Source organism: Apodemus sylvaticus, chromosome 6 (genome assembly GCF_947179515.1).
Source record: "Apodemus sylvaticus chromosome 6, mApoSyl1.1, whole genome shotgun sequence".
Lineage (NCBI taxonomy): Eukaryota > Metazoa > Chordata > Mammalia > Rodentia > Muridae > Apodemus > Apodemus sylvaticus.
In genome coordinates this window covers 98793993-98818105 of record NC_067477.1, presented here as the reverse complement: position 1 = coordinate 98818105, position 24113 = coordinate 98793993, and the positions used below count along the sequence as shown (strand labels likewise).

General features: G+C 44.6%; 1 long non-coding RNA gene across 2 annotated transcripts in view; it reads left to right on the top strand.

The window, feature by feature from the left end:
- LOC127687424 (uncharacterized) overlaps positions 1–23819 on the top strand; it is a 139102-nt gene extending 115283 nt beyond the window's left edge. For both annotated transcript variants that reach the window (XR_007978382.1, XR_007978383.1), the window contains 5 exons: positions 15852–15938; positions 19906–20145; positions 22040–22231; positions 22499–22665; positions 23246–23819. This is a non-coding gene — a long non-coding RNA (uncharacterized LOC127687424). The remainder of the gene's footprint in view (positions 1–15851; positions 15939–19905; positions 20146–22039; positions 22232–22498; positions 22666–23245) is intronic.
- Positions 23820–24113: the final 294 nt, after the last annotated feature.

The following is a 24113-nucleotide window of genomic DNA, read 5'->3' as shown; positions in this document are numbered from 1 at the left end:
CATGGGGTCCTGGGGACCAAATTCAGGTCGCCAGGCTCACACAGCCAGCAACATTACAGGCTGAGACATCTCATATTGCTGGCCCGGCTTTAAAGTTTTATGTGATCTCCTTATTTTTTTCAATTAATTCCATCATTTCCCACTTCCCTGTCTCCCTCCCAAGTCCTCCCATATACCCCCTTGCCCTCTCTCATGTTCATGGCCTCTTTTGCTTTAATTGTTGTTACACATGTGTGTGTATGTGGGTATGTTTATTCCTAAATATATATATATATAAAAAACCAACCTGCTCGTTCTGTATAATGTTACTTGTTTGTACATGTTTTTAAGGCCTACCACTTGGTATCAGAAGTCCAGATGGTGTGCTTTTCCCCAAGGAAGACTCTTTCTCCTGCTCTCAGCATTCTTTGGTTGTCCATAGTTCTTTGTGTAGGATTGGAGCCTCCTGAGGTTTTTCTTTTCTTGTGAGCATGTCTATTGGTGTCATCATTGTTTGGGTTTTGTTTCGGCAGCCACTTTGGTGAGACTTCATGGGTTTAGTTTCTGACGTTTCTAGGAGACATAGTCTCACAGCAAACTCTCTGTTCCTCTGACCCTTACAATCTTTCTGATCCCTCTTCCACAATGAGCCTTAGGAGTGGAAGTTGTTTTGCTGATGTTATCAGTTGAGACTGGGCTTCAGTCCTTGGCATTGTGATTGGTTGGAGTTTTCTGCAATGCTTTCTATCTGTTGCACATAGACGTTGCCTTGATGAGGAGTGAAGAATATACGCATCTGTGAGTATAAGGATGAAGATTTAGAATACAGTTAGAGATTATACTAGGTTAATAAAGTAGCAGTTGTAGGTTCTCTTTATCCAAGATCCAACACTTTACTAGCCCCAGATAGTCTAGATTTCCAGTACCAGGCATGATTTCATTCTTGTTGAGTGGGTCTCACATATACTTAGAGAATTTTTGGTTATTGCCAAAGTATGCATGCCACTGTTACACCCTTGAGGATCATTGGATGACGATGATTATAGTTGTGGTCCATAAGTACAATATATAGGTAGGACTCTTGTTGCTTCCCCCATTTGTACAACCCATTGGCAGATTTAAACTAGACATCTCTTCCAGATTCCGAGCCATATTGTAGAAGTGTCTATCATAAAACCGGCTCACTTAATAACATTATTTCATCAATGCCTCTCCACTTCTAAGACATGGATGTCTCAACACCCATGTATTCTTCATGACACTTTACAACTTCTTCATACTCAGGCACTTTGCAGGATATGCCTTTAATGGGAAAGATCCTTTTATTGTGTTTCTTCCTGTTGTATGAGACTGTCCTCTAAGCCACCACCTCTGGAATTCAGCTGGGGTTGTTACAAAAGATCACCATAGCTGGCCTTGCCAGCATTCCCTCACAGAAGGAGTTGTTGGAGTCATGTAACTGTTACCCCAGTGTCTAGCAACCTCTCCCAACTAGCTGTATGCAATTCTGTCCCAATTGCCCTTGACCTCCAGGTCTCTGGGAAGGTTTAGAGCATATATGTCAGAAAGACTAGGGGAGGGGGACTCATCTATACTGCCATGGGGTGGTCATCATCCATGCTGGATTCAGACCTTCCAGTGTGGCTGCTTCAGGTCACCCGTGCTCCTTCCTTGCTGTAAACCCCCTTCTCCTGCCCCCCACTGCTCTAAAAGTAAGCCTAATGATATTCTTGGTTTCCCAGAGTAAACTTAGTGGAACTGTCCCTTAGTTTATCATTGGGACTAAAAAAGAGGAGCAGACTTGTTTATGTCTTCTCTTTGTAAATCTTTAGCAATACTTTCCCATATGGATTTAGGTGGGTACTCCAAACAATTTCCCAGCTATACCAACTAAGGATTTCACTACGACTTCAACTAACTCTGTTTTAAGTCAGAATTGAGGTTTGGGCTCATGTGTGTGCATAACCACCCTCTGTCTTTATGCTGCCCCAGATAGCAGGCCAGTATGGTGTTGAAGTGTAAAGCTCTCAAAGAGTGCCTGACTGTCAGTCAATGGTTTACTTTGGCAGCCCACTGCCCCTGCCTGTTGCTCTCTAGCCCCATAGCTTCCTTGTATATCCCTCTGCAATGCATTGTGGCAACTGTCCAGGCTAATCTCTAAGGCTTTTCCTGTGTTGGCCTGCAGTTGTTTTCACAAGAAGTAAGCAGATGTATGGAGGTTTAAAAGCAACCCCAGAAATCTCTGGTAAGGAAAGAGAAAGAACACCTCATGATTTCCTCCACCAATGTCTTGCAATCATTAGATTCCTTCTCAGACAGCAAGTTAGACTCAAGTATGGATTTAACCACAGGGATTCATTAGCACTTGGTAAGCCTCCTCTCTCATGGGTAATGAGTTAGGAGTGTTATCTGCTTCTACGAACTGATAATTGATTAAATATAGATTTAGATAAAAAGAGATAATGTAGCATATCTACATAGTGTGCTGGGTGCTAGGCTCTGGGGACTCATCATACAATCTTTATCCTCACATACACACATCCCAGTGGGATGGATGCTATTATTGTCATTGTTACCATTATTATCATTATTATTTTTATACCTGAATAGCCAATACATAGAAGGCTGGCAAGTCCTGTGGCCAGCGGTTAGGAAATTCAGAACTCAAAGCCTTAGTTGATGGGTGAAGCCTGCGCCTCTTCCCATGAGTATCTATCTAGGCTTTCCCCATTTCCTCACTCTGCCTTCTCATCTCTGAAGTGAGTCCAGGATGAGGCTGACCCATTCATTGATTGAGCAAGGTCCTGTTGGAGAGACAGTGGACACTACATACATTTGGTGGCTATCAGGCCCCTGTTTCAGCTTGCTTTTAGATCTTTTGTGTTTTTGAGGCTCTGGGGAAGGACAGGGCAGTGAATGAGTGAGGCTGGCCATCTCTTGTTGGTGGTAACACCACATACCACAGACAAGTCAGCTCCCTACATGGCAGCTCCTGCTATTAACCCCAAGCACATGCTGGCAGGGTAAGACATTTCAAGGACATGCTTTCTTATCACGTAGTTCAGAACCAACTTGAGTTAGAATGTGGAAAGTTAGGACTTATCCAAGATCAAGAAACAGATCAAACCTTAGAAATGAAATGGACCAGGCACAGGAAGGTGTAGAGGTTAGCTTAGAAGATAGGGGGGCAGGAGGGGATCCAAATCACCATTTTGTTACCATCTTACTTGCATAATAACAAGTTGATTTATTTACTAATGATAGAGGCATTCTTCTGCTTGCTGGGGCAAAGACCTTGTGCCTAATCATGTCTTAGAGACCCTAGCTTCTCACATCCAACCAGCAATGAGCTCTAGGGAAGACGTTTGAATCGCAGTACACTCTGAACTTTGTGTTGGTCTTGCCCCCATGCTTCCCTCTTGAATCTCCTGCGGGGCGTGAAGGGACATGGGACTTGGAGAGATGGGAAGTTGTTCAGTTCCTGCAGGGGAAGTAACTCCAGCTACACTTCTTATTGAGAGCTCACAGACAGATGACACTTTAAAATTAAATTATTAACATTTATTGAACCCATATTCTTTCGATTTCAGATAGAGTGAGGTGGCTCTCATTTGAGATAACCCAGGGAAGCACCCATCTAAATGAATAGTAGACTGTTTGAATGAGTCCCAAGAAATACAACTAAGCTAGAAGCTGTGCCTTTAGGGAGCTATAGTTACTGTGTACTTGGCGGTGACTATTTTCTGTAATGATCATCTCTGAGTGAGTTCCTGGGGTGTGTAGAAGCAGCACTCACTCCCTGATGTGCTTGGGTGCTTCCCTGCTGTGCTGGTTTGTTTTGTCAACTTGATAAGATGAGAGTCTGGGAAGGGGCAACCTCATCTGAGGAGTTGCCTCCATCAGATTGGCCTTTGCGCATGCCCAGGGGGCATTTCTTTAATTAATTAAACATTTTAAATTAAATTTGATTTTAATTTAATTAAACTTAATTTATTTCAACTGTACAGGAGGGTTTAGCCCATCATGGGCAATTCCATCCCTGGGAGTCATAGAGCAAGTCAGTAAGCAGGTCCCTGCTTCCATTCTGTCTTCTGGGTTCCTACCTTGGTTTCGCTTGATGGATTGTTATAAACTGTAAACTCAATAAACCCTTTCCTTCCCCGAGCTAGTTTTGGACACAGTGCCTGTCACAGCAACAGAAAGCAAAGTGTGGCATACCCCCTCCCCCAATGCTGCTGTCAGTTTAAATTGCTGCATCAGGGAACGGTTTTCCTGAGGGAAGTCAAACTTCAGCTTAGTGTGAAATCCTCCAAAGTAGTGTATTTTATGGTGATACCAGGTTGAGCCCCCCCCTTTCCTGCCCCTGTTAAACATGAACTATGTGTGGATAAGCAGAAGTGGAGGAGGCCATCTTTTTGGGGACTGATGGACTTTGTGGGGGGTGATGAGTGAAAAACAGAATCTGCGACATCTCTTCTTCGATGGCTACACTTCTAGATGTGCAGTCTGAAAGTGGGAGGGCCTGTCTTCTCTCAGCAACCTCTCTTTGCTTGGTGTCTCCATTTGAGGATGCCAATTCAGCTAGACCAGTTTTCCAGGCATGTCCATATTTTCTTTGCTGCTGAAAGATACAGGAGAAAAAAGTTGGAGAAGGAAAACAAACAAACAAACAAAAAACAAACAAACAAACAAAAAACCAGAAGAGAAGTGGCTGCAAAAAAATCCCCTCTAAGTTTGTTTTCCTTTCAGTGCTATTTATTAAATTTGTTTTTAAATGCTAGCTACATTGGCTTCAGATTCCTCAGGGACCTTTTATCTGAAGTGGCTTGAAGGATGCTCTTCTCGGTGGTGACCTTGAGGTGGTCACTGCACCAGGGAAGTTCTGGAGACCCTAGTGACATTTCCTGGCAGAGCTGTTGCATTGCATCCACTTTCTCAACTCCTTCAGAAGCCACCATTGGGATAAGGATGACATTTGTCCTTTGGGCTGCACTTCTCTGCCTTTCATTTCAAGGGAGGAGAGTGGGGTGTGGCAGGGCCTATGTGGGAGGTTCTTTTGAGTCCCCAAGGGCAGTGAACATGCTGTTTGCTGAATGTTTCCTGCTTTGCAGAGCATGCTAGTGTGTTGAAAGAGTTTCACAAGGGTTCTGGCCCATTTCTCTGATGGTCCTTCCCATTTTCATTGCCTGCTTTTGCTGATAGCAAATGCCCTTGTGAGGAACTGGGTGTGGGGGCTCATAGTTGTAATCTGACTACTAGGAAACACTCAGAATGCACAAGGCAGGAGGATTAGGAGTTCAAGGTCAGCCTCGGCTATAGCTTGAGGCTCACCTGGGCTACATGAGACCTTATATCAAACAAGCAAGCCAACAAATGAGAAAGAGTTTATGTGATGTGGGTTGGGAAAAGTCAGAAGTAAACTAAACTAAGCCTGGGGAAGGTGATGTTTGAAAAAGAGAGCCTTGGTATTTGAAACTTCTGGACTTCTCTTCCCATGGGATCTGCTTCCCTAATCATGAGGCACCTTACTTACCTAGAGCCTGGTGTTTGTGATTTGTGCTGGGCTGCTCAGATGTTATTAGCAACAGTTTCTATTCTGACAATACATCCTGGAAACTTTACCTAGTCCTCTACTTAGGGTCTACCCTTGTTGCCTCTGTTTACAGATGTTCTGAAAAGCTGAAAGTTTCTCTCGGTTTCTCCAAACAGTGGCTTCTCTGCATCCTTGAAGGTGTACCATATTGCTGGTCCTGGAAGAGGAAGCATCCTATTAACTCCAAATTCCTCTGGGGTAGACTGACCAAAGCTTTCACCTTTGACTCATACATGTACACATGCACATACACATATAGATACATACACAATATACATACACACACATACAAATAGATGTATTCATACACACATATATATATATATACACATGGATACACACACACATGCACACACACACACACACACACACACACACACACATATATATATATATACACACACACACACACACGTCCATGTACACTTACATATACACATGCATATACACATACACCCATATATGTGTAGTAGTGATGGTTAACCTTGGTAGTCCATGTGACTGGATCTAAATTAAGAAACAAAGTTCTGTGGGCAAGGGTCTCTCCAGGAATCTGCCAGGCCTTCAGCTGAGTCATCTAGTCTTGTGGACTGAGCAGCCACTAAATCCTTAGCATCTTCTCCAGTGTGCACATAGCTACTGTTAAAAAAGACAACTTACACCACTTCATGTAAGACGATCTACCATCTTAATCTGTCCCTATAGAGAACCCTAGTGTATGTGTGTGTGTGTATATATATATATACAGTGTATATGTGTATATGTGCATATGTGTATGTGTGCACTCATGTCTGTACACACATGTGCACCTGTTTTCTGTTTCCTCTTGATTTTTGGCTGCAAGCTTAGAGTAGGAAGTATACTTTCTTAACTTCACACTTTGTCCCTCCCATATAAGTGGTTTTGCTGTTGTTGTTGTAGTACTTTCTGTTTTGAGATAACATCACAATTTAGGGTCTCACTGTGTAGCTCTATCTGGCCTTGAATGTAGAAATACTCCTGCCTTTGCCTCCAAAGTACTGGGGTAAAAACTAAAAGTGGCTTGTGCCATTGGCTAACCTGCTTTTTTTTTTTTTTCTAAAGAGCATGCTGAAGGATGTAACATACTCTGGCTTTGGATGTATTCTAGAGCCTTTAGCCTGCCTTCATGCATAGTCTAGCCAAAATCTCTGATTAGTCTCTGGGCTCCCAGGACCTACCCATGTGGCACAGGTATGCCTTATGCCTTTGGGATGCACCTGCCCAGTCTGCCATATGGAAAAAAAATTCTTTCATACAGTATTTATTCCTGGACCCCCTGAAGCCAGGAACCTCATCGAGATTGTCCCATACATCACCTGGTCTGACTGTGGGCATCTGTTTAGGATGTAGATGCCTTCAGAGGAAAGGGCCAAATGCCACATCTACTGACCTCTCAGGGACTCTGGAACATGACCCATCTTCGTGGACATGCACTTGCTCCTTCAGATTGCTGCCTGTTGCAGTTTTATGATGTTATTTCTCCATGTCATGTTAGAAAGGTCTCATGACCTAGCTCTCTGGGTGCCTGAGGTGGAGGGGCTCTTCAGTCTGTGTCTCCCCTGTTCCTTCTGCCATTCACTGCCCAGTGAACTTTCCCTGATTGTTCCCACTGCCAGCACTGACAGATTCCTAGTAGGTATTGGTTGCTTCCTCTCCCCCAACCCCTGTGCTAATCCATACTGTTCTGTGGAGATTATGGTCCTTAATCACCAGGAAATATTGAAATGAAAGGCAAACTCTAAAGCCCTGCTCAGGAGCCTGAGGCACAAGTGAGTCTGGCAGGAAAATAAAGGGAAACCAGCAAGCCAAGTCTGACCACTCCTCACAAACCCATGTGTGGTGCAGTCTAGGAAGTCCTGGGAAAATAAAACCCAAAGGAAAACCCGAAGGGAAGAATGAGCCGGCGTGTAGATGTCTCCACTGCTGCCGGTATTGTTTATACATCGTAATTGGCATTCGGCCCATCCTTCCAAGTTAATTCATTGTTAACAGACACTGATATCAGACGGGGGCGGGGGGGGGGGGGAGGCAAGGGAGAGTCTTGGAGGAGTATGAAACCACTGCTGGATTAAGTGGATTGTGACACACTTAAGTGGACTGTGATACGCATAGAAAGAACAGCAAGAAATGCTGTCTCGGCAGAGAAAGGAGGCATATTTAATTTGCTTTGCAAAGAGGAACAAACAGGTTTAAAGACCCCACCACTATCATCTTTGGGGTCCTTATAATGAAGTTGGTGTTTAAATAGAGCAAGAGGTGTACATCATTAACCAGACCTGGTCAAGGTGATGGAATGGGATGGAATCTCTTTCTAGGAGACAGACTCCCCCACCAGTCGGCACCAGGCGCCGGTGATCCTTTTCCTTCCCTGGTATGAGAGTCCTAAGGAAGTTCAGTTCCTCCAGGACTATGATTTCAGTAGTCTGATGGCTAAAGGGAAGGACACACGTGTTTCTGTTTAGAGTAGATTCCCTCCTGCTAGGTGGTTACACTTGCAGAACAAGGAAACTGCATCTCAAAGTGACCCCTCTATCCTAAGGGGCCACTCCAGATGCTGCTCCAGATGTGCTGCCTGTAGGCTGCCTGCCTCCTCTCGTCAGACCTGCTGCCAAAGGCACCTGGCCGGGCTACCTTGTCCAGCTCCCAAGATGTCCATCACGACTCCCCCTCCTATCTTGGGAAGTTGAAGTCCTGCTCACCTTGAAGGCTCCTTGAAGATTTCCATTTCCCTGGAAGCACCTCCTAGGGTGGAATGTGTAAACAGGTGATTCACTGCATCCCTCTGTCTTGCAGTTCTAAGAGGGTGAGAACGCCATCTATCTACTTGGATTCAAATAAGGAAAACAAGGTCTTAGATACATTTTGTTTTTTTGTCCTCAGACTTTCCCTTCAAAGGAGCATTTTCAAGGGAACCTCTTTGCAGCCTCTCTCTCTGCTTCCGTGGTTGTGGTTCTTTTTCTCCTTCCCTTAGATCAGGCCGTTGTCAGTCTGCTGGACATAATGTGAAATTGCTCTCTCTTTCTGTCTCCCACTGGACTCCAAGTCTTTGGGGACTTGGTTCTAACTCCGAGTGCCAAGTCCAGCGCCTGGTACATAGTAAAGGGTAATGAGAGGCAGCAGGTGGGAGACAATGTGAGTCCCCTGGGAACATGTCACAAGCCTTCTCTTCCTGTTGCCACCAGACCCCCACTTCTCCCTGGGCCAATCAGCTGTGGCATCTCATTTCATGCTAATGAGGGGAGCAGGTGGCCCAGCCACATTCCTTGTCCCCCTTGTGATGCTTCTTGGTCCTCCCAGCCTCCCCTGCTCCAGACCCTCAGGATCACACATGATGTTAGGATGATATGGGTTTTGGCCATGATCAAAGCTGAGAACTGCAGCTGAGACCTGAACTGGCAGATGAATTAGCAAAGACTTATTTCAGCCAGTCGGGCCAGATTCTGTAATTGTGTGAAGCCAGAAGCCTGCACCACGGTTCTGAGGCCGAGCTGCCTTAGCCATGCATTAAAGAGCTATGCATCACAGGGAGAAGGCTGTAGTGGTTCAGATGTAGGGTATTCTCTGAAGGGCTCCCAGAGGACCATCCAGCAGGGGGAAGGGCAATTGATAGCCCTCCAACCTACTTTCATTCTTAATAAAAGATGAAGATGAGTTTATGAGAGGGAGAGAGGGGAGAGAGAGAGAGAGAGAGAGAGAGAGAGAGAGAGAGAGAGAGAGAGAGAGAGAGAGAGAGCCCTGCACATCTTTGTTATTCATTTTCAATGTAAACATGATAGGCGAGCTCATTAGGACAATATTTTCAGTGGAAAGATGTATTTCTGCTGGACACAATGCAAGAAGTTTTTTTTTTCTCTCATGGAATTTTTACTTAACAATGGATGAAAAAAAGTTATTCTCATGCAGGCTGTTTTAGCTCCAGATATGGCTTTGACAAGTGTTTTCCCCAATGCCACCAGGACGGAGGCACACAGCTGCAGATGGAAATTTTAATGCTCTCCAAATAACCCCAGACACATCAAAGATCACAAAGTCACATGCTTAAATTGTGCTTTCTGTCGCCTCAACAGTATTCAAAGTGTTGCCATCTGAGGACCTCAGGGATCTTGTCTGAGAAATCTCGAACAATTTATAAGCCGTTGGATTTTTTTTTGTCCTTTCATTTAGCATCAGGGCGACAAGTGAGTTGCCTGTGTGGTGAGCTTCCCATCCCAGTCACTGTGAATTTTGCTTTCTGTTCTTCTCATGTTAATGTTTGGGTTTTCAGAGCAGAGAGAAATTATTGAATATGAAGCTCACATATCCTCCATGTTGCCTCTACTGAAGCCATGGGTCCTGTCACCTGGCATTCCTTAAGAGCCTACCATTGTCTCTTTCCTCCTCTCAGCTATGACATCTGGTTAGTTTAGTGACCTCACGGTAGTGCACGCCATCAAAGTCAGGAGGTTGTGCTTTCCACTCTGCTGGGTGGCATCACCAACTTGTCTGAGTGACGCGGATCCCCACGGGGTGGGGGTGGGGTAGGGTGTGGGCGTGGCTGGCCATAGGAGAAGAGGTTGAATGGACCTGTGGCTTTGCTGGGGACTTCCATAGGCCTGAAAATGGCAAATGACTGGGTCAAAATGACTCCCCTCTCTTATGACTATATTTTTTAAAGTGCATTTTCTTCATTCAGGTTTCAGACTGGTTTTTCTCTCACTTCCTTCTCAATAATCTTATTTACTTCAAAATTGAAAGTACTGCTCTATACAAATTTGGCTTACATGTTGAAGACTTTTTTTTTTTTCAGGTGACTTTCTCTTGCCCTTCCTTAATAAGACTTAGCCGGAAAGGCTCATGCCAACACCTCAAATTCCCTCATAGGCTGGATCTGCATTATTCTCCATGGGCTCCCAGACAAAGGCTTGATGCAGTTGGGAGGTGGTGGAGCCTTTAAAAGGCGGGGCTTAGTTGGAGGCCTTAGATAATGAGATGCATCCCTAAAGGGGTACAGGGGCCCCTCATGATTGTAGGAGTTTGATCCCATTTTTTTTTTTTTTTGGTTGTTGCTATTTTTATAGATAAACACCTGTAAAAGCCTATCTAGTCTCTAAAAAGGATGTCCAATCAGCAGAAAGGACACTGATTTAGGGCCTGAAAGTCTCAGTTGCCATGGAATACGTAGTTACTATTAAAAACAAAAGTCTGGTTCTGGGAGGGATAACTTGACGCGTTTCTGTCAATGTATACAAAGTGTGCCACCAGGATTGAGGAGCTGCTCTCTGGATATCACATCTCCAGCGGGCACAGTCTGTGGGGTGTCTCCTGTTTCAGGGCTTATACTTCTCAACAAAGTTTTGTTAATATTTATGAAGAAGATGCATTGCCCCTTTGGTGTCAACAAATAATCTAAATGAACATCTCTAGCAGTGGCACTGGGTCTCCCCAAGCATAATCACTGTTTGGGGCTTGGCAAAGTTTGCAAAATAAATCTTAGCCAATGCCACAGCCTGGTGACAACTGTTTATCTCGGGACACCCTGTGCTGGTGGAATTCTTGATGCTGCAGTGCTGACTTCAGCAAACAAATCTCACAGCTTAGAACTAAACAGTTTCGCAGAGATGCTGTAACTTTGTTTCCTTGTAGCAGGACAGAATTAGGAAGGCGGACAATAAAAAGCCCTGTGGAGGCTTGCACAGAATACACCCCACTAAACATCATTGCAATAGTGCCAACCTAACTGGCAGCTGGGGATGAGTGGAGTTTTAAAAATATGGGGCTCCTTTGGCTCAGCACTTCTCTGTGCCAGAGCACAGGTCATTTCAATTTCCTGTTCTATTGTACAGTTGTGGAGGGACATGTGTTTAATGGCCCATTTTTACCCTAAATGAACTCTAAGGACTGTACCAGTGGAATCTGATGGGATATTTTGGAAATGGGAGTATGTGGTCTAAGAAGATGGCAAAGATAGGTTCCTTTCCTGGAGAGGCTGTTTGCACAGAGACAGAGCTGGGGATATCAGGCTCCTGAGCCTGTGATTGGCTATAGACAGTGCCTTCTTTCTTCCCTTTACAGAACAGCATGAAGAAGCCTGTCCCTTGCGTCTATGAACTAGTAGTGTCTCCTGGCTCTGTGCCTTTGTAGCTTTGGCCTCAACGTGTGGCCAGTGTGAAGGTTTTCTGTATTGGAATCCTGGAGAGTATGCTGTAGGATTCTACAGTCTGGAGGAGGAGGAGGTGTGGAAGGAGGGAGAGAGGAAGGATATAGAGGAAGAGGGAGAGGGAGAGGGAGAAGGAAAGAGGGAGAGGGTTGATGTTTACAAGCCTTTGCTTGGCAATCGAGGCAAGATTCTGAGGTACCATTGCTTCTGAAGGTGGCTCCTGTCCATGGTTTCTAAGGGACTCCTGAGGTATCGGTTGGTCCTTCAGAGGAAAGCTGCCTCTGGGGTAATGCAGCATCACAACAAGACCATCACATGGTCACCATGGCTTTCAGCTCTCACTGTCACACGCACACACACTCACACACACACACACACACACACACACACACACACGGCTTTCTCAAAGGAAACGTTTACTTGGCATTTCCATATCTAGGTTATGAAATCAATGAGAGAGAGAGAGAGAGAGAGAGAGAGAGATTCTGATTTGCAAGTGTAAAGTTCTTGTAGAAAAAACAATCATCTTGTTAGGACTCCTCTCTGGCGTTCTTCAGGATTTCAAATATCTGTGTTTGCTAAATCAACAAATCCTCCTTGGGCATCTACGACAGACAGGCTGCTAATAGCAGAGACTGAGAGGAAAGCAAGATACAGTCTTATTGGTGTGAGTTTCTATTCTAGAAGAAACTCTTAGCTGCAGTCTCATGTAAATCTATGGACAGTATATTTCCTCCCAGGAGGTAATGGGAACCTCAGGTCTATTAAATGGTCTATGATAGAGCTTACCCATGATGTTGTGTGTAGATTGAGAGAGTTAATATGTTGCAGTTTAGATTAGCATCCATACCATGAGAGGTCCATAGATGCTGTAATTTATATGATGTTCCTAGTCTTGTAAAATGTGACTTGGATCAGGATTTTACATATAAGAAACCTGAGGCCCAGGGCAGAATGCTCTGCTTGCCTGTGACAAGCCTTGCACTTTGAAGCATGTCTGCCTAGCAGTCTTTTTGGTGTCACATCATCCTGGGAGAGTGCACTCCTAGAAAGTACACTGGTACACATCAGTAATGTGTCACCAGCCACTGTCTTCCTCAGTGTCTAGCATGCCTCATTTAGGTATTGGCTGCAAAGTCAAGACACTGGGGACCCCAACCTACTTTGTTAAAACCTTTTTTCCTTCTATATTTTCTCTTCAGATCAGAAGAGTGCTGTTTTCTCTATTTAAAAGTTTAATCTTTTTTCTTCTCCAAATACACCTTGCAGCTTACTTTAATGTCCTCGCTCTAGAAGCAATTATACCCTGGGCCCTGAAAGCACAAATCAAAGTCAGGCTAAGGAGAAGAGGAACTACACCTTTAGGCATGGCTTTAAGCCACCCCCCCCCCTTCCTGCAGCACTTACCTCCTCACTCCTGAGTAGTGCTGTCTCCCAAGGTATTGCTTTAAATCTTGGATCACTCTGAGGTCTGCTGACCTTGGCCTTCTCACTTGTGAAAGGGAGACTGACAGGCCCACCCTCTGTAGCAGGTGCCTATGCACCAGATGCTAGGGCACTTACTGTATTTATGACAGTTGCTGTCTTGTGGCTATGGCACCATGAGCAGTGAGTCATCCCTCTGTCTACCATGTTTAAGTTCAAGCAGGACCCGGGTCCGGTGCATACCGGAGACTTCCTTCATACTCACCCTTGCAGCCCCAGTCTGGGACATGATGATGCAATAAAGGAATTGGGTCAGATAAAGGAGTTAAGTTGCAATGATGCTTTCCTTTCTTTCTAGCTTCCCATGCAACTTTTGCCCCTTTGGAGCTTGCTGAGGGTGGAGAAGCCCCAGGAGACTTACCTTGCAACAGGGGTCATGATTGGTCTCTGTTAGATCCCAGATAATCTAGCTGAGAAATAGGGCTAGACCTATTCTTCTCAGACTCTGTCTGTCTCTGGACAGAACAGCTGAACTCTCCCTTCCCCTTGAAGCTGTAAGCAAGAGCTGCTTCCCTCCCATCATCCAGACCCAAGGCAACCTTGAATTGGAACTCCCATCTTGTGCCACACCCATCCTAATGTGTGGTAGGTACAGTAGGTCACTTGGAATGGAACAAGCGCAAGTCATTGTCTTTGTTCCCATAAAGTTGATGGCTCCTTTTGTCTCCTTCTAGACTCCATTGTGTTGTCTGTGATACAATGCTGCATCACCTAACCTTTATAACCAAAGGGAACTGATGTCTCCCTGTTTAGCATCACTGTCATGCTAGATATGACCACTATTCATGTCTAATGCTCTCCTACTTCAGAGTCCCTTTGTGGCTGCCTATGGCCACGATGCTAAAACTCTTCTAAACTGGCTGTCTTGAAGAAGAATTTCATCTCAGTTTTGCTTGTACCACCAATAAGATTATCTATGAGTTAAAATAGGCTCCCCCACTCTCTTACAAGGTCATGAAGTACCCTGCTGAGAGAAGCTGGGGAGGGAATAAGCAGATGACGGTCCGTGTGACACGACAACCCTCCAGCTCCTCACCAAAGCACCAAAGCCCTTCGGTTGCATCCTGACCATACTTGTTTTAATTTACTTATTTTTAACACAGGGTTCTATGTACCCCAGGCTGCCCTTGACTTCTCTTCATAGCCAAGGCTGATCTGAAACGTCTAGTCCCCTGCCTCCACTTCCTTGAGTGCTAGAATCACAGGCATGTGCCACCACACCTATTTTAGTTGCTATGACCTCAAACCCAGAAAGTAGAAAGTTGTCTGCGATAGGCGAGCATTGTCTAAGCAGTGTCCCAGACCTATTTCTTCTAATCTTAGCAACCACCAATTTATACAGAACCTTGAGTCTCAGATCCAACTTTTTCCTGTAAGTGCAGAAAGGTTTGGCTGTGGATCCTTGGCTGGCAGTGAGAGAGAGTAGAAAGGGATCAAGTTACAAGCCTTTGGAAGCCCCCAGTTCTGCTTATAGCACAGTGGTGGCTTCCCTTCCTTAGAGGAGGGTAGAAACTCACGTTCGTTCGGGAAGCGCTGCCTTCACTCCGTGGTCCTGCTGTATCCCCAACACCCCCTTTTCTTTCTCATTTTTCCTGTTTATCTCTCCCCATCATTCCATGTTAAGAGTTTTCTCACCATCAAGAGTTTATAGCTGCACCTTCACAGAGTATTTGTTTGGATAGATTTAGGACAGATAAAGATCTAAAAATAACACGGCTTCTTCTTTTCTCTAGACAAAGACCCAAGGGAAATTTAATGACTAGCATGTGAGGCATTGTCATCACTGTGTGGCTAGCTTACGTTTCTTTCTATGGACCTCAGAAAACCTAGGTCCTTTTGTTTATGAGACATGGTCTCCCAAAATAGTCCAGACTGGTCTTGAACTTATAATCCTCCTGTTTTACCTTCCCGTTCCAAGTGCTGGGATTATAGGCATGTGCCCAATTGGCTGTTCTTTTATTTCATTAATTAACTAATTAATTAATTAATTAATTTGTGTACGTACATGCACTGGTATGTGTGTGCCATGGTACGTGTGTGGAAGTGAGAAGACATGTTGTGGAAGGTTGCTCTTTTCTTTTGCCACGTGATTCTTGGGAATGGAGCGCAGGTCTTTAGGCTTGGCAGCAGTTGCCTTCTCCCACTGAGCCATCTCTCTTTGATGGCAAAGAGGTAAAGAGAGGTCAAGAAGCTGTGGTCCTCTTGAGTGAACTGATGGGTCCTTAGCTCTTTCTGTTGTATAGAGATGGAGGCCAGCTAGCTAGCAGTTGGGAAGGCTCCAGAGAGAACACAAAGAACGTTGCCCCCCAGTCTGTGTGAAACAGGTGAAGGCGTTAGTCAGAGCCCGTTGCTTTCAGTCAGTTTCACAATGGCTGCGCTCTGCCAGGGAACTTCCTCTACTAACCTGACTGCGGTTGCAGGTGGCACTGAGCGGCTGAAGAAACTTGAGTCACAGCTCACCACTGTGGGCCTTTCCAATAACCACCGGGCCCGTCTGGAAGTGCAACTCCAGGTCTGGTGGAAGTGAAAGCTGTCTTAGGAGCCACCCAGCTCTATTTTGGGGGTTCCGCCTGAGCTCACCCCTCACCTATCTGAAGGGCTGGCTTGATGCGGTTTCCTTTCTACCTTTCTTTATAGAAATTAACAAAGGCTTCCTCATGGCCTTACCATTTGGTCCTCAGAAGCTCTGCGGACACTGGGAACCTTCACTGCTTTCCAGAACTGGTATGTCACTTCAAGTCTTATGGCCACTGCTAGAATGTCCCCGAGTCCTGGTCTTATTGCCTGGAGGTGGCCTGCGTCTCAGGCTCTTGGGAGTTTCAGAGACTAGGGATTCTGACCTGATAGGATCTGGTTCCTGGATCAAATCTTCCCCGCTCACCAATGCTCCGTGGCTCTTTCTGCCCCCCTCTTGTCTCCTCTGTCCTTCAGGAAGGGCAAAGCTCTAGCTGGAGCAGCTGGGAGGTGATTGGAATATTTAATCATGGCTCCTATTTCTGGGTTTTTTTTTTTTTTTTTGACTTTTCTTGCCTGAGGTACAGTGAGAATGTAATACAAAATTTGATTAGAGGAAAACTAGTGTAACCGGTTCAGCCTCTTGAGATAAAAATGTGGTAATATTACTTTTATATTTCTAATAAATGTATTTCACTCACATATGCCCTTGCAGAGCACTCTCTTGAAGGTCCTCTGTGATATGAACACACACTTGTGGAGGGGAATTGGTCCCTCAGCATGAAGGTTCAGTCAATATTAAGCCCTAAGAGGAACTGATGGCAGTTGTATATCCCTCCTGCTGGGTGTTACTCTTGGAGGTAGATGGTCCTGCATAGCTCCACAGTGGCCCATGTACCAGACGACTGAGGTCCCCTGTTCTCTATTCCTGTAGAGACAAAGATGATGGCCCCTGGTGGCGACACAAAGATAATGGTTCTCTCAGGGCTTGAGCTTTGCCTGAAACAGGGCTCAGTATTGGGCCTGTACTCAGAGGAGGTACCCGGACAATCTACGCTTACAGCAGCCTGACCAGAGCATGTGTGAGAGCGGCCACACTGGGCTTCAGGCTTTGGATTGAGCCCGTGTTGACACCTGGCTCTCAGTGACTCAGTGGTGTCTTCCTCTTTGGAACCCATGGGGTTTTCTCTCACCGATCTTGGGGCTGGCCTTCTGGTTCTTCTGACTGACCTTCGTTTTCAATGTCTGCATCTGTCTTTCCCCCTGACTTCTCTTATGAATCTGTGAAGCTCTTTTTCAGTACCACGTTTTCATACCATGAGGAGAGGCTATTCGCTTATGTTCAATACAAAATATTCACTGGGTCTGGGAGGACCCCTCCAGGGAATCTTCCCTGCGTGAAGAAGGGATGTTTGAAATGATGGTATGTTATCTACCTACCCTGACAAAGTGTGTGGCTGTGACTGCAGCCAGGGTTAGGGTAGGTGGCAAACAGTGTTTGGCATTCAGTTCTGGGAAATTCAAAGCCCATAGACTGAGATTTGCATGCCACAATGGCCTTGCTCTGTCTTCAGGCGTTCAAGGCCAAAAATTTCAGTCTTCACTGACTGGCAAGTTGACGTATGTCTCTGAAATTCCAGAGTTCGTTTATGGGGTTGAAGTCATTCCTTTCCCAAACGATTCAAAGTTTGAAGGAATATTTAAAAATTGGATTTGAAATTTAATATTAAAGACTGACATATTTAGGTTAAAGGACAGCTTTTGAAAAGATGAAAGTCATGACTCATATAAATACAAATAGATACCTAAAAATAAAAATGAAGCTTTAGTTCAGCTCATTAATCAAAGAACCAAGAGAAAGCTGAAACTAGTTTAAAAAGGGGCTTGCGGGACTTTCGGGGAGTGGGGGGGCTAGAAAAGGGGAAATCATTTGAAATGTAAATAAATTATATCGAATAATAAAAAAAAAAAGAATCCAACACACACACAGAGTCAGAATTATTACAGGAAATTTACATCGCTTCTCGGCCTTTTGGCTAAGATCAAGTGTAGGAAATTTACAAATACTTTGAACTGCAAAAAAAGTCACACATAGAACATGACCCCAAACATAATTTGCATTTCTGTGGACATGAATCAGGTATTTGTTAATATAAAGATAATATAACTTATAGGTACAAAATGATTCAGACATTAAGGAAAGTGAGTCATAACTTGGAACACTTTGGCAAGACAGAGAATAGTGTCTGTTAATTTTCTGCCTATTCCAGAGTCTGGCATGATTTTCATAGGTACTCATTTGTTTGGCCCACACGAGGATGATGGTCTCCTGTCAAGCTGTGTCACAGGGAAGACACTTTCACAGATTCACAGGCTCTTGCTAAAGGTTATTCTTAGGACCACACTGTGCTCTGTTCCTCCTTTTTTGTACAATGCGATGCGTAAAGCCCAGGCCTGAGAACAGGGCTGTGTTCTCAGTGCGTGACGGCCTTGCGATGCTTTTGCAGACCACCTCCGGTCTGAACCTCAGTTCTCTCTGAAAAGACGTAGTTAGTATTTTAGAGACCTCATCATGTTTCTGCATCGTGGGGTAAAGGAGACCTCGCCTTCTGACTGCCAAGAAGTTTCATGTTTACAAATCCATCTTTCACTTTAGAGCACATGGGCCTCACCTCCACTGCTCTGCAATGCTTTCGTCACAGCACACGGGCATTTACTGACTCCATCATCTTCTTAGCACCATCCTCCAGTGGCCCCGCCGTTCATGGTTTTTCTTATCCTTCCCCTCAGCTACAGCCCCAGCTCTTCTTAGCTTCACTTCCAATGGGCCTGTCCAGCTCAGCGTCCTCAGAGTTCCCAATGTTACCACTGTGAGCCATCCCATGACAGATCTTTCCTGGTTTTCTCTCAGCTTCTCTGGAGCTCATGTCGTCTTTCTACACCCAGTCTGGACCCCTAAACTTCCTGCAGAAATATTCAGGGTGACCTTCTAAAATATGCATGTCAGTCTGTAATGCCCTTTGCTTAAAATCTTTAATGGGCTTGAATTGTAACAATAAAAACTCAGCATCCCTCTCATACCCTGAAAGGCTGTGTGCTATGTGCTGTGTGTGGCTTCCCTCTCTAACTCTGCACTCTGGCAGGCTCCCTGATTCCAACCCCGGATGCTTTTCTGTTCCTGAGGGGGCCATGCTCACTATTCCTGTAGGGACACTGGACTTGCCATACCCTCAGCCTAGGGTGTTCTTTCTGGGGACTCAGGTCTCAGCTCAAATGTCACCTTGTCAGCAGCCCCCACCCCCGACCTCCATTGTGAGTTTACCATGCTTCTTCTTACCGTCTTGGCTGCATCTCTTTTCTGCTTATTTGTCACACCCTTAGCCTGTTCTCTCCTGTACCCTTGGTCTCTTACCTGCTTTCCCCGTTTTCTTCCCTTCCCTTATTTAGTAGACCACACCACACATCCGTACCTCTGTGGCTTGCCTACTGTTGTGCCTTTTACTGACATAATTTCATATGCCCCATTCTTGATGTCAAAGTTGATGGACATGCTTATTCATAGTTATTTATCTTTAAAAAGCTGCACACATCCAGCCAAGATAAACTGATATCAGCACGTTCATAGCTCTGGTTACATGTATCTACAAACCCATGGTTCCTGGTAGAGGCAGAGAATCTCTTTGGCTGTGCTAGATACATACTTTGTTCTTATCCTTAAATCAAGAAACTCCAACACCAGTCTTTTATGTGATTAGAGAAACAAAATGAGGTGTTTTTTTTTCTTAAATAAGAACAGAATGTAATACACCTTGTGAGTTCTTCCATGTGACCTATTTCCCTTTGTTCATATCCACACTGACACATTTTCTTCTATAGTTTTTATCTTCTCCCCTAGGAAGATAAAACAGCCCTTCATGATACATATTAATTTTAGAATCATTAAGTAATTAGAAAAACCAGGTGCGATAAATATAGAAGTCATTAAAAAGTTCATAGAATAGTTTGACTTTAGAAGGACTTTGTGCTTAAAATGTTCCATTCTAACCATGAAAAATTGACTCGATCCAGATGACAGAAAAGGAAAATGGGCGATAAAGGAAGGTGGGATATGTGAATGGGAAAAGTGGCCCTTGCATGGCTAGCACAGACCCTGTGGGTGGCCTTATGTTTTAGATATGAAATGTCCCCCATGAGCTCTTGTGCTTAGCTTGGTTCTCAGCTGCTACTGTTTTGGCAGGTTATGAAGTCCATGGGAAGTGGAGCCTAGCTGGAGGAAGTTGGAGACGGGCTTTGAGGTTTATAGCTGAGCCTCTCATGTCCAGTTCTGCTGTGCTTCCTGGTCTGCAGGCATGCAGCAAGCATCCTTGGGCTCCTGCCGCCATGCCTTCTCCACTGAGATGGACTGTGCTCTCAAACAACAAGAGAGTTCAAGACGACTTTGGCAGCAGATGGATTTCTCTTTAAGAATACACTGGAGGTGGGGGTTGGGGTGGGGGGTGGGGGCAGGGAGTGGGGGGTGGGGGGGGTGAGGGGGTGGGAGGGTAAGGCAGGACCACACCAGCAGTGTTATATAGGAACTGATAGAGCCCAGACCATCAGAAATGATTTAAGCTAGAGATCACTGTCATCCTCCAATCTGAACTGACCCTCAGGTGTGTACTGCCTGCATCTAGCTACCCGTGTGCTCTGTCTTGCTCATTCTCAAATCTACAGGACTAGTCTTGAACTTGAAGGAGGGAAATGTAGAGACACTGCTTGGGTAATGAAGGCGGCCTTCCTTTCAACCAAAGTTCACAGAGCCAAGGTTTTGTTTTCCTGCTCATGCAGATTGGAAATTTCAGTCAAAGGGGATAATTCCAAGAAATATGTAGTACTTTTGTATGGATTATGTTAAATAATGCACAAGACATGCCTGGCACAAATAGAATGCCAAGGATCTGACCATGGTCAGATACAAGTGATGATCTTCTATTGTTATCTGTTTTCTCATTTTCTTAGCAAATACTGTTCTTATTCATTAGAAATTTCAAAAATATTTATTAACTGGAGTCTATTGGTAACTAGGGGCTTCTCCAGTCAGGATTATAAGTTAAACAATTTGTGGAACCATTTCCTACCCTGCCATATTCCTATAGGGCTGTGGTGCCCTGAAGGACAGGGAGGGTGCAGAGTAACCAGGTTTAGTGTGGGCTATCTCATATGGAACCCGGGAGCAAGGAAGGGGAGATTAGTAATGCTAATTTAGTTTGCATCTGTATCATTTGTTTACAAGGAGAAATGTTTCTTTGTAAGCTAAAACCTTAATAAAAATAAACAAGAAGCCTTGCAAAGGCTCTGAGAGCCCCAGCCTTAGACACCTTGCGCATTCCCCCTATGTCTGACTCAACACTGGGATATGGCCTTGTGGGGAAAAACCTTCCCTAATGGATATCAACATTTTTGAGAAGAACATGTCTGCAGGGCTAGAAAGAATATAAACTATGACCCCACTGTCCTTTAGCAGGAAAAACAAAGTACTCCTTAACAATTCCAGGTAGCTTGCCTCAGAGGGCACAGCTCTATAGGGATAGGTAGAGATCCATCCTTCCTTCCATCTTTCCCGCCTTCTAGCTTTCCCTCTCCTCCTTTCCTTTCTCCCCAGAGCCCTGAACATTGTAAACTAAGGTGCATGCTCTGCAATGAGCTCTACCATCCACTTGGTCTGACCTTGAGCTTCTTCTGAACAATGAACAGCATCAAAACTCAACAGTAAAATTTCAGGAAACATGTTCCCCACGCACTTTGGAAGAATGTAGCTAGTTCTCATCCAGGCACAACATCTGGGCTTCAATCAATCACAGTGGCTAACTGTTTGGGATCATGCTTCACACTAAGGCCAACCCGGAGCTTAGACCAAGGGAATGGTCTCCACATCCTATTTTTCCTGTGCAGGTTTCCAGCCTCCAAATGTGGTCTGCCCAAGTCACTGAGCAGAGTCTCTGATTTATCATTCTTGTTCTATGTGTGGCCCGATTCTTAATTCTTATTTCATCAAGTTTAATTCTTTTAATTTTAATTTGTGTGCAGTTTTTTACTAAAGCCATCCCAAGATGACCATTAATGGCAAGTGATATATCCTGCTATATATGTTGGGAGTTAAGTGCCCTTTTGCAAAGTACAAGGTGCTAGGGTAGGCTCCATTAGAAGCAGCTAGACTTTTGGAAGGATGGAAAATCTTCAGACTTATGTTCAGGGATATGCTGTCCCTAATTTAGGCTTTGAGTACATGGCATTGAGCTTTCTCTTGAAGGTCTCTTCTTTTTAGGAAAGGATGTGGCCTTTGTGGGTTGACCTACATCTTAGCCCTCACAAATGCAAGCTGTTACTTCTAGATACCCTCTGCCTGGTTTCTGGAGGTCTGTGCAGCTGACATGGGAAATGTGTGACCTTGAGCTCCTCTCCCACAATTCCCTCTGGAGTACTTCACAGGAAGGACCTTGGCTATTAGCCAGCATCCTCTACACAGAGACAGAACCTGCTGCTATTTTGTGCCTCCCTGGCCTCTGATTCCTTGCATGACTGGGGTAAGTCCTTCTACTGGTTATAGGGGTGGGTCACAAGTGACACATCTATATTCCCCCCCCACCCCAGGCAACAAAGTATGTAGGGAGTGAAGCCAAAGATTTCAATGTGACACTTCTTCTTCTTCTTCTTTTTTTTTTTTTTTTACAAATGAGAAAAACTTTTATTAAGGAAACAATTTAACTTCTGTCCTTTAACAGATTTTTACAAACTAAAGCATAATATGAAGACAATTACAGTTTCAACCATTAATATTTTATTACACACAGTGCTTAATGTGACACTTCTTAATCTACAAAATAAAAACAAGCCAGAACACGACTCACATGCTTCCAAGGAAGTGGGTGGGAAGTCCCTATGGGAATGGCTGGGAAGAACTGTGGAAGATGGCTTTGTTCCTTCTATGGCCGGAAGTCACCTTACATCATTTATGAAGGTAAGTGCTGCTACAGTTCTCAAGCCTGAAGTATCATGCTGCCAGGTAATTTATAGCAAAGGGACCGGCTATAAATCAGTCTCCTTTGTTTTAAGGAGTGGTTTTCATGCAGCAGATTAATTTTCATACAACAGGAATGAGGGAAAAATTACAGTGTGTCATAATGTATGCAATACCACGGAATTAGATTTCAAATTCGAACAAAGGGTTTTTACTGACAGCTTGCCCACTACTTCATGATGAGGGCCCTTGTGTGCAACTCTTTGTGAGGCAGAGATAAGAGTGGGTGGCTGGACTTTGAGGTCAGTGGGGGCCCTGGGTGAAGGGCTTCCATGCTGGGAATCCAGGAATTAATGATGTCATTGTGACTAGATGCCCAGAGTTCAGTGAGTAGAAAATCTTTGTTGGTTATTGCTGTTCCTACCATGTTTTGTCTTTGGAGTATTGGGCTTTCAGTGTAGCATACACAGGGGAAAGGAAAGAGGGTGGGTATGAGGGAAGAGCTGTCTCAGACACACTGGGGGCACTGGAGTTTCTAACATTGATTGTAGTTGTTCATTTGATGATGTCTATGTCTCAGTCACAGCTATTTCATGTATGTCAACCTGTGTGGGTAAAGATGTTGGCACCCTTCTGAGCACAGAGTGAAGATCTGTGGTCTGCTTATTTTTTTCTTCTTGACTCCTGGCACTTTGATGGCTAGAAGAGTCTCAGATTGTGCTTGTCAAATCAGAAAACAAGGGAAAATTGTAAGGGAAATCAAAACAGTAAGTTTCCTTAAAGCCCCATTCTCCATAATTAAATTTTTCTTCCTTGGTGGTTCACCTTGTCAACTTGATAGGATTCAGACTTGATAGGTGTTATGGTTTGTATATGCTTAGCTCAGGGAGTGGCACTATTAGAAGGTGTGGCCCTGTTATAGTAGGTGTGGCCTTGTCAGAGTGGGTGTGTCACTGTGGCTGTGGGCTTTAAGACCCTCATTGTAGCTGCCTGGAAGCCAGTATTCTGCTGGCAGCCTTCAGATGAAGATGTAGAACTCTCAGCTCCTCCTGAACCATGCCTGCCTGGATGCTGCCATGTTCCCACCTTGATGATAATGGACTGAACCTCTGAACCTGTAAACCAGCCCCAATTAAATGTTGTCCTTTATATGACTTACATTGGTCATGGTGTCTGTTCACATCAGTAAAACCCTAACTAAGACAATAGGAAACAAATCCAAGTTCATCTAAATTAGGTTAACTGAGCTGCAAAGACCCACCTTAGACATACATGGAACCAATTCATGGGCTGGGGTCCTGGACTAAAGGGAAAGGAGAAGCTAGCAGAGCTCTGGTCTTCATCACTCTCTGCTTCCTGACTGCAGATAAAATGTGACCATTTGCCACAAGCTCCTGCTGCCATGCGTTTCCTACTGCGAGGGATTGTACCCTCACATTACCTCAAAG